Source organism: Rhinopithecus bieti, unplaced genomic scaffold (genome assembly GCF_001698545.2).
Source record: "Rhinopithecus bieti isolate Rb0 unplaced genomic scaffold, ASM169854v2 scaffold_1930, whole genome shotgun sequence".
NCBI classification, from domain to species: Eukaryota; Metazoa; Chordata; class Mammalia; order Primates; family Cercopithecidae; genus Rhinopithecus; species Rhinopithecus bieti.
In genome coordinates, this window is record NW_016803813.1 from 1,819,426 (window position 1) to 1,830,088 (window position 10,663).

Genomic DNA, 10,663 nt, shown 5'->3' on the forward strand with positions numbered 1-10,663 from the left:
CTTAATTTATGGATAGTCTATGTTAAATTATGGATATAAAACATGGATAAATTGTGGATTAATTTGTAGCCCATACAATAGAATAAATACTTGTTCTTATAAAATAGATAATTGAATACATAAATAAATATAGGAAAACAATAGCTCTTCCTTAAAATATAATTCCAATTAATAAACGTAGAAGGAAAAATGGAAGTAGAAAATTACTTTTAGGCAAACACCAGAGTAATACATACTACAGGCAAGACTCATCAATTGATGCTAAAATTAGCAGGTTAAAGTATAATGTGAAACACATTATGTGTATATTACTATGTTCAGTGACACTAAAAGAAGTGTTGAGAGAAGGAACAAGGATTAAACTCAAGAAGAATACATTGTTACAAGAATTATGAGGAAAATATTTGTTAAATGGTATGATCTGTTGAATATCTAACCCTAGTTTTTCTCAGGTCAACACCTTTGTGATGGATTGTGAAATGATAAATATCAAAAAATGCAAAATCAAATCTTTAAGCTTCACTTTACTGTCCTTGGTTGGACAGTTTTGGAGTATTCTTTTCTAATGTTCTGTACAATATGTATTTTAAAATATATCACCTTAGGTTTTTCAACATAACAAATGCAAAAAACTATATATATATATATACACACACACACACACACACACACACACACACACACATATACACACACACACGCACACACACATATATGTATATATATGTGTGTGTATATATATGCACACACACATATATAGACAATTCTGTCTTTCATGAAAACGATCTGAAAAATAAATACATTGTAATAAAATAAAGCATATATGAGAGTTGAAAATACATAGTGAACCTTGCTTTAGAAAATATAAAGATAACAATATTCAAGAGATAAAAAATAAAAAACTAAAAATGGAGACATTGTAATGAATTTAACTCATTCTCTTAGGACATGTAAAATGAAAATGGTCTTAGGCAATTTGTTTCTAACTATGTATTGTATTTGTTTACATGTAAAAATACCAATGAGATAAGCCTTAAATAAGCTTCTGTTTAAATCTAGGGCAACCCATGTAGCATAATAGTATAAGAATAATATGTCAGAAAATTTGGAGAAATAAGCCATACACAAGATCATAGGTTTTACAATAATTAACCTAATTTTCAGAAGGAAAATCTAATGACTGGAAATTCTATTGAATATATGAGCACTAAAATCATTTTTGTGTGTGTGTGGAATTAAGCTACAAGGTGCTTTGCATCACCTAACCAGCAGTATGACTGGAGTCGCTCATAAAGCAGCATCAGGGGAAGCCCCAAACCCTCAAAGATGGAGGCGGTTGGGATTCCAACAAAGAAAGCATTAAGCCCGGGAATGATTATTTCAAAGCATCTCTTAGGGGAACTTATGCACAGAGTATTGCAGCATATGCTCGCAACAGACAGAGAGAAGAAATGTTCTACCTAGGTATTATAGCAGGGAGAGAGTCAAGACATGGATTTTACGTGAGTTTAAGGAATTTGGCTCAGGTCCAGGACAGTTTCTGTCAGTGTTTTGGACAACAACTTTCATACCTTTATCAGGTCCTGGGACTTCTCCCTCCCAAGTTTGGGTTCAAGCCTGATGGGGAAAACCTGTAGTTGGCTGGGTCATAAAGCTATCAAAGTACTCTGTGATTTTCAGCCAGGACACAGAGATAAAGAGTGGGAAGCCAGAGCACCTTAAATAAGACAAGAAGGGAAAAAATGACAAATAAGAAATAGAAAGTGAATATATCAACATAATGTTAGAAAATCAAAACTAAAATGGCAAATAATGAATCAGAAGTTACAAAACAAGGCTTAATATGAATTTTTTTCCTCAACATGGAACATTTCATTTATATTTATATGAAGTATTTGTTGCATAAACTGTCTCACTGCATTAGTATCACTTGTGGAAACCAACCCAATTGTCCCGTAGAGATGACATTTATGGTTTCTTTCCATAAATGTAGAAATGATGCATAAATAATCTAGATCAACTGCTAAAATAAACAAAATGTAAATGGGTAAGTGCTGTAGGTGAAATTTTGTGTAATTGAAAATCTTAAAATCGTTTTGTGGGCTCGTTGCATGTCTGGCTATTTCCAATTAAGAAAAGGTTATGATATGGGGAAACATGTTTATAAAAATTATGGAATGATTCTCATCTATAAAATGCTTATATCTGATAAGCTGCTCAGGATTTCTTATTCCTAGGATTTCACTAAAATATAAGGTTATGAAGAATAAGAATTATAGTTAATATATAATCAGTATATAAAATATTGCAAAGAAGATGTGCTTTTATTGAGAAAAAGAATAATTTTGTCTAATTCAGACGTTATCTAAACATTACTTAAAATTATGGACTTGAAAAGTTTTTTTATGAAACAAGGTAGAAAGGAACCAGTAAGTAGGAGAGAGAGATATGAAGAAAGTTATTGATATGAAAATACATTTTTGGTAAGGAAGGTTATAGAGAAAACAGAATGATTTTATATGAGATAGGATCTGGTATGATAAATTTTTATCCTAAAATAAAAAGACTTAAAAAAAAAAAAAAAAAGAAAAGAAAGGAAATTTAGGACAAGACAGATAGTCCAAGCATGTCATAGATGGTCTGCATAAAACACATGTAGTTTTTTTCCCATTTCTTTATGTGTCTGTCTTCAGGCACATATGAAAGTTTAGATAAAATATTCTTTAAAACCTGACAGAAAATTGGAGAAATTTGATTAGTTAACATTGCTCATATTTAAAGTTCTTAGGCTTGATGATGGTAAAATAAGAACTGTTGTAAATAAATATATTTCCAACGTGGCAATTCTGTTTTTTTTTTTTTTTTTTTTAAACGGAATCTCGCTGTCTTCCCAGACTGTAGTGCAGTGACGTGATCTCTGGTCACTGCAAACTCTGCCTCCCGGGTTCCCACCATTCTCCTGCCTCAGCCCCCTAAGTAGCTCGGACTACAAGCGCCCGCCAGCACACCTGGCTAATTTTTTTGGTATTTTTAGTAGAGACGGGATTTCATTGTGTTGGCTGGCATGGTCTCGATTTCCTGACCTCGTGATCCACCCGTCTTGGCCTCCCAAAGTGCTGGGATTACAGGTGTGAGCCACCGCGTCTGGCTGGCAGTTCTGTTTTAACATAGTTAAGCATGAAGCCAGATTTAGCATGGATCAAAATTTCACATACATGCTTACATTGATTCACACTATATTTGCTATTCTGCATTGATAGTACTAGCACTAAAGTACTTACTGGTCACGTACCTAAACTGAATTTCTTATTTAGACAGTATGTGTGGTGGTTTTGGTGGGCTTAATGACATTAAATTGTGCATCAGGAACAAAATAGTAATTACTTTTTTCTTTTTAATGCTCTGAGTAACACTGTAGCCTCCAAGGTAAACTGAGTATGAGAAAATTTGGATGCTAATTTCCTGTTTATTTGTTTTTAACTTCTGATTTTCATTTATTTGCTGTTTCTTATCCTTAAGTTTTACTTATATACAATATACCAGTGATGTTTGATTTTTTTGTTTCTAATGGAAGGATTTTGTTTGGTTCTATGAATAGTCATTTTATTTCCCATACATTTCCAACAATTCATATTTGCTCTATTTATCTAAAGCTCCTAAGCTATCTTTGCCTAGTCGCCGATAATTGACAGAGCGCATCAGCCATTTAAAATTTGGTTAGTTGGCCGGGCGCGGTGGCTCACGCCTGTAATCCCAGCACTTTGGGAGGCCGAGGCAGGTGGATCACAAGGTCAGGAGTTCGAGACCAGCCTGGCCAATATGGTGAAACCCCGTCTCTACTAAAAATACAAAAATTAGCCGGGAGTGATGGCGGACGCCTGTAGTCCCAGCTACTCGGGAGGCTGAGGCAGGAGAATCGCTTGAACCTGGAAGGCGGAGGTTGTAGTGAGCCGAGATTGGGCCACTGCACTCCAGCCGGGGAGACAGAGCGAGACTCCATCTCAAAAAAAAAATAAATAAATAAAAATAAAAAATAAAAATTTGGTTACTTTTGCTTACCTGTGATGATCTAGAGAGCTATGAGAGCTTTAAGGCTCCTAGCAAAAAAATAAATAAATAAATAAATAAATAAATAAATAAAACACTTATTATTACAAGTTCTTTACAGAAATAGTTCATTATGTATTTTGTTATTTGGAAAAGTAGGTGATAGTAGAAATGTTTAATGGTGTTTATTTCCAAGGTTATTTAATGCAATCAATAATTTCAGTAGGTTGTAGAATGTTTCCTTTAACAAAGATAAACTGTGATATGAGTAGAAAATGTTACTGTTCAGTAAAGATTGGTCTTGTCCTTAAGGAAATTATATTGATTGAGATTTCTCTCAAACTAAGTTGTGCTTACCATTATTAAAATTAAGTGACATTCACTTGGATTAAGTAGTAATTAGAAAAAAAAAATGTGAGACTTTCTAGGTATTTTTGATCCTAAGCATTCTATCACTATTGGGCCTTCATTTGTATACCTGAAAACAAAATATATACAAATGTTGCACTGGGGTGCAGATTCTACTAGTGAAGTTACCTAATCAGTGGTCAGTACTGTATTTGAAACAAATCTTGGGACAGTGTAATAATGCTCCTTTAAACTAGCTGAAAATAAATTACTGTGTGCTTATTCTCACTTTTTCCTTGTTTCTTTGTATAATATTTAAATGAAAGGAGTTTATTTATCCTCATACTGAACTTGCAAAACTGATTTTGCATTTACCATTTTTTAATGATGGAGAAAAAATTCAGTGGTCTTGCTTTTATAAATTTAGCATAGGACCTCTCACGTTTTTGGTGCTTTGGTCAGTTCTGTCATTAGAATACTAGCAATTAGGTATATACAGGAAGTAACCTAACCACTTTAATACAGTCGTTTGAAGTGCTACAGGTCAAAACCACTGATACCAAATCACAATGATTTAATTTGTGACATGTTAGAGAGAATGATAAGATTTCTGCAGTATAAATGTCCTATTAAGTAATCCTTGCAGTGTTAAGTTACAGGACTTTGACTCCTGGGTCTGAAAAAGGCAACTACCCTGCTAACTCTTGAACATTGATCCCAGTCAAAGCCTCATCTTTAGATCTGGGAGAAGGTGACAATTAAAATGGACCATTTTCATGAGACACAGGGACAGAAATGAAAACCATTCAATCCCTCTGGGCCCAGGGACTATCATGGCTTAAGATGTGGGCATGTGAGATTTTAAGGGCCGATTTTAAGAGACAAAATTAGTTCAGAGCTTTCTTATTAATTAAACATTAATATCAAAATCACACTGATGCAAGGTCAATGTCTGGGCCCCTGTGTCAGAAAACCAGAATTTTGTTGGAACATTAATCTGTTCTTTAATAGAAAATTGTAAAAGGAAAACTTACCTTATGGGCAGTCTGTTTAAAATTATATATATTTGCTTATAAAGTTTTATTAAAATTAGGTTTAATATTAAAAAATAGCATAAAAGGTAAAATTTTGTTTTCTCCTTTGATCAAAATGATTGTGTAATATTATTATGGGACAAAAGATTTTGTTTCCTTTTGAGTAAAGTGTGGGGAAAAAATGGAAGAGGGAAAGACAGATTTAGTTGGCCTCATGCTATCTGTATTAGGTCTTATTGTTTGGGAAATGGAGTCTCATCTCTATCAAAGAGTAAAGGTTATTGTTGTATCATTTTGGCTGAATGACTATTTCATAGTAACCTGTGATCCTATTTTGTGATAGCAAATATCTTAAAATGTTGAAACTTGGCAAACTTTTTAAGAGTACAATTTCATGTTCTAAATTCAGTGTTTTTGACCTCAAACTAACTTTTTTTGGGTATTGGGTTCCTAGAAATCCAAGAGAGACATATTAGGCTCATTCATTACGTCAGAATTATGGAGGAAGCATTATCAAATTTGAGGTAGTGTTTAAATTACTTTGGGTTATATTAATATAGCTATATTGTTAATATGTGTTCCAGGATTGTATGAGATTTCTAAAATTCTGATATGCCTTAATATATGTTGTCAGTGATAATTATGTTACATTGCTGTATGCCACAGAAACAACCAAATTCCATGTCAACTATGTCTTTAACTATGGCTGTCTTAAGACTTCTGCCATCCCCAATAGTTCCTTTGCTTAGAGTTTTTTTCAAAACGTGACTTATACTCAGCTACAATCCAGGGCTTGCTTCTTTGGGGAGTTCATGAAAAGAACTCTTGAAGGCAGGTCTCCGATAACTTTGGAGATCATGCCATTGAAGTAGAGAAAAAGCTTCCAGGACACTAATTGAAAGGCTGATAAGTTCATAGAGATTGCTAACCCAATATGAAACAGAGCAGCAGTTGATTGCATGGATTGAACTAATGGAAGACTGAAATAATTTGTATGTCTTTTTTTGGTATGAAACATTGCTGATTCTTCAGCGTCTGGAGAACATTTTTTTCTTTTTCAGTTATGTATAGCCTTTAGCAATGGACTGCATGCTTTTGTGAACCTGGACATGGTGAAGGTTAGGCCTGATATTTTTAGGAAAATGTGTAAATATATATAATGATCTTCATTTCCTATATAAGTTAGTAGGTGATAGCCAGAGGCAGCCCTAAACAGGCATTGTATGATAGTCAAGCCCATTTTGTGGTATCTTTCAATGAATTAATGAAGAAAATTCAATAAACGCTTGGAGTTCATCCATGTTGTTTCAGATATTTGTCTTTAAAACCTCAGGAAATAAACCAAATCACATTTAAATAAATTTTTTGAAAAATTTTCAGGCACTACAATGTCTTGACATACTTTTTTGTTTCTAAAATGCCCAGGGTATATATACTTGGAGAATTGTGTAAACCATTCTTTGATTATAGTTTCATTTAGAAGGAAAATAGTATAGCATAGAGCAGCAAATTTTCCATCCAGTCTCAGTTGAAGAGCAAAAAATTCTCTTAAGTTAAAATAAGTGTATGATGTGCTAAGATTTTTTTCCTTAGGTACAAATATTTTATTTAAAAATTTCAAGGAAATTAATTTACTGATGACTACTGGGTATTCATTTTACATACGTAAGTTAAACAGACATTCAAGCTTTGTCAGGGATGAAGCATTGTACTCAGTATGTTATACCTGCCCCAGAAAAGATTGTGTACTAGTGAGGAAACAGAATATGCCAACTTTGAAGAGGGGCACTTAGAATTCCCTGGAAGGTTTGAGGATACTTTACATGACCTTCTTCTCATCAGTAAAACCTAACTCAAGTATTAAATGTATAATTACTTGTGTAAATTTATTATTTCTAGATTTTAAATTCCATGAAGACAAAAAAAAAGTTTTTAACAGCTTTAACTCCAAAGTCTAGCATAGCATTTAGTATACACTAGATATTTTGTTAAATAAATGGTGAGTATTATGAGTTCCACTTAAGTTATGATCAAAAGATAAGTTAAATTAGTTGTACAAAAATGCTTGCAAGCAAGAGTGTGGTTCAAATGGAAGAAAGATGGGCTATTTGTTAATGCAAACTTATGTTTGAAAGAAGTTCAGGAGCCAAGATATGAAGCAGGAAATGTATGGACTGCTCTAAGGGATATAGTTCCAAATAGATCATGTCTAGAAATGAACCTGGAAGGTTGGCCAGGGTCTAGGCAAGAAAGTGATAGGATGTGTGTCCCTTTAAAAGGAGCTAGAATCCATGTCTGAAGGAAAATGATGGCGTGTATTTGCATGCATACTGTCACTATCTTATGAAATAAACCAAAGAGCCTTGATTGTTTTGTCACTTATCAGTGCACATTTTCACACTGAGATAAAATGGCCTCTGAATAAATAAATAAATTTCAACATTTTAAGACACTTGATATCACAAAATAGGATTACAGGTTACTATGAAATAGTCCTTCATTTAGCTGAAATTATAAAACAAAAACATTTACTCTTTGATAAAGACAAGACTCCATTTCCCATACACATACATACATGGAAACTATGTATGTCTCTATTCTGGCCCTACCTTAAGTCCACACATTCTAGCTTTTACCTACATTCAATATAGCTCATGAAATAAACCTTAGTGTTACATTTTTATTCTTCGATTTACCTCATAAGTTTGTTTTTCTTTAATCTGCTATGAATAATGATATTTGGTCAATTTTCTTACCTATGTTCAACTTAACAGGCCCATTTAAATATCACTTCTCTTTCATTGCTTTATAAATAAAAGTTAATTATTTAAATATAAAATAAGTGCTTGATATATGTGAGTCACTTATATAGCTTTGAGGTGTCAGTGGAAGTGGGTCCTTTCAGGGGAACTATGGAGTCATAACATTCCACTTCTGCAGGATATAATATTGCATTCTCTATTTTACATACATTATAGCTTGACATTAGTATCACTCAACAAACAATGCGAATCAAAATTTCTTCTAGATTTTTTTTTATGTTTGATTTCTTAAGGACCTAGTTCAGAATTACATAACCCCAATATCTAGGGATGAATCTTTGCCATACTTTCAGTAAGAACTACTGATTTTTATTGTGGATTCATTTATAATTTTACTTTCTTTCATATATATGTGTGTGTGTGTGTGTGTGTGTGTGAGTGTGCGTGTATTTGGATGTATCCCAAGTTTTATTTTCTCTAGTTTTAGAAATTTTATTTCTTATACATAAGAATGTAAAACTATAAATACATATTTTATACTAAATATATTTTCTATAGACTTAGATAACTTTTAGTATTTTGATGCTAAAATAGGTAGTGTTACATTGCTGCCCAATTGTTTCATATGAATTAGAGTCTCTTACATAACTAGATTGTTGGTGTCATACAGCAGGGAAATGGTTTATGCTATCTCATAGTCATTGAAATATCTAACAGAAGCCACACATTTAATAGTCTCAATAATTACTCTTGATTAATTGATGCACTCTTCTTAATAATGAATTAAATTCACCCTCCCACTTCTCTATGCAATTTCTCTTTCTTTCCTCACTGGACTCTCCTACATGTCAAGTTTAGAACCTTTAAAGAACAAGAATACTGGCTCAGTAGATAGTGGGATTCTAGGCAGATTTTCAGGGGGAAGACTGCCATAGCTATTAGTCATCACAGTTTGAATATCAACATAGTTGTTATTCAGTGTATTTGGAGGTCCTACACTGAGGAAATAAAACAAAGATTGTATTTTTATAGTTTAAAGTATAATTGGTCAAAGACTAGTTTTGATACTAGGAAGTAAAAAATAAATCAATCCAAGCCCAATTTTTATAATTTAGAATGATTATATAATTTAGAATGATTCTTTCTCTACAAATAATAAGGTAGGCAAGTCTGCCCCAGAAAAGTTTGTAGCTCCTAATTACTTTGTGGTTACTATTACAAAATCACTTTTAATAATAAACAACACTAACATTAAATTCAAATATTAAATAGTCATTGACCCTTGTGCTTTGTGCTCTATCTACACGCACTGTCGCATTTTCTTTAAACAACATGTGGTAGGTACTGTTATATAGCTTTTATATTATGAATAATTAGTCACATGTGATAATGGATATGAATTTTATGAGAGCAATTAGGCATAAAATGTAAATAGTTTTTTTATTTTTATTTATTTATATTTTTTGAGATGGAGTTTTGCTCCTATTACCCAGGCTGGAGTACAATGGCAAAATCTCAGCTCACCACAACCTATGCCTCCTGGGTTCAAGTGATTCTCCTGCCTCAGCATCCCAAGTAGCTGGGATTCAGTCATGTGCCACCATGCCTGGCTAATTTTGTATTTTTAGTAAAGACGGGGTTTCTCCGTGTTGGTCAGGCTGGTCTCGAACTCCCGAGCTCAGGTGATCCGCCCACCTCAGCCTCTTAAAGTGCTGGGATTAAAGGCGTGAGTCACCGCGCCTGGCCAATAGTCTTAATTCATTTAACAACCATGCATTGAGTTATTTTATTTAAAAACTCACAATAATTATTGCAAATACTTGAGGTAACCTGAAATATATTCAGTACTTTTATGTAACCAATAAGTTCCTGCAACAATAACAGTTCTGTGTTTATAAGGGAAAGTGATGAATAGAATAATTTGCTTAACTATAGTTATTATTTCCATATAAATATATATCAAAATATTGTATTATATACTTTAAATATATACAGTAGGAAAGAAAGGAAAGCAGAATCACTGTATTTTAGAAAATTTGAGTTATTTCTTTGCCTTTGCTATTTGGGAAAACATGGAGAACTCAGAACTGACATTAAAAATGAACATAAAGATAAATCAGTATACAGATTTACAGATTTAATGATAGAATGTATAAGGTTTGTCTGAAAATAATCTGGGTGAGGTGGTTGGAGTAACTGAATAGGAGATTTAGGTTAAAAAAATATTGACCATGACTTGTTGAAGCTGGATGTTTGGTATATTGACATAATTTCCATAAAAAATGTTAAAAGTTAGAAAAAATAGATCAACATGAAATTTAAAACTCTGATGTGTTCAAAACCAATGAAATAAATAATTCATCTGAACATTGTAGTTTAATTCAGAAAGTGCATGAATTTCTCTTCCTCAACCAAAATGTAATTAGCACCCATGAAATTATACAATTTTTTTTTTTTTTTTTTTTTTTTTTT